Consider the following 838-nt stretch of genomic DNA (forward strand, 5'->3'; position numbering starts at 1 on the left):
ATGCAAGAATTAAATGATCGTATCCCTATAGTCAACCAGCAGAGGGCAGCAACACAATGGATGCACATATGAAGGACCTGGAAGAAGTCTTGTTACGTATTATTTATTTTACAAATCATGGCTGTAAATACTGCAGCACTTGATATTATTCATTACTTTTTTATTTTAGTCATCTAAATGTTATTTATGATGAAACATACTCGTATCAAATATTTGGGTTGTAGTTGAACATTCTAGTCTAAAGCTCTTTGTGTTGCATACAGTTTAGAAATGACACATTTTGTTTCCTCAAAGAGAAAAATGCTGCACGGTTCAATGTTTTTCATTAAATGAACGATAGCTGGCTATCAAGAGTTATCCAATAGTTCATGTATTTCACATCATATCAAACTTACTTTAGCATTAATAAATAGTTTAATATACTGTTAAATAAACTATAAAATGACATACACTTTATAATACTTTATAATAGAGTACCATATTATAATTCTATTTACTGATCTTTATTATACTCTTCTGTTGTGTAACCTAAAGTGAAGTCATATATTGACTTATGCACTGATGATTTAACTGTACAAAAAGAGACATTATATTACATTTTTGGAAATACTGCAATAGTATTGCAACAATGCTTAAACAGAAGACAATAATCCTGTCGTTGGTTTTGGTCTCATACAGTAACTCTAACCTTTTGGATGAAAGAGAACAGACAAAGTCAGTTAAAACATGTTTGTTTTTTGTTTTTTTGTTTTTTTCAAATGACTGCCTTCCAAAATGAATATTAAATCCAAACATGTTAAGTAACCCACATTAAATAAAACAATATATTTGGGCCTTC

This window comes from Solea senegalensis, linkage group LG3, assembly GCF_019176455.1.
Source record: "Solea senegalensis isolate Sse05_10M linkage group LG3, IFAPA_SoseM_1, whole genome shotgun sequence".
In the NCBI taxonomy this organism is placed as follows: domain Eukaryota; kingdom Metazoa; phylum Chordata; class Actinopteri; order Pleuronectiformes; family Soleidae; genus Solea; species Solea senegalensis.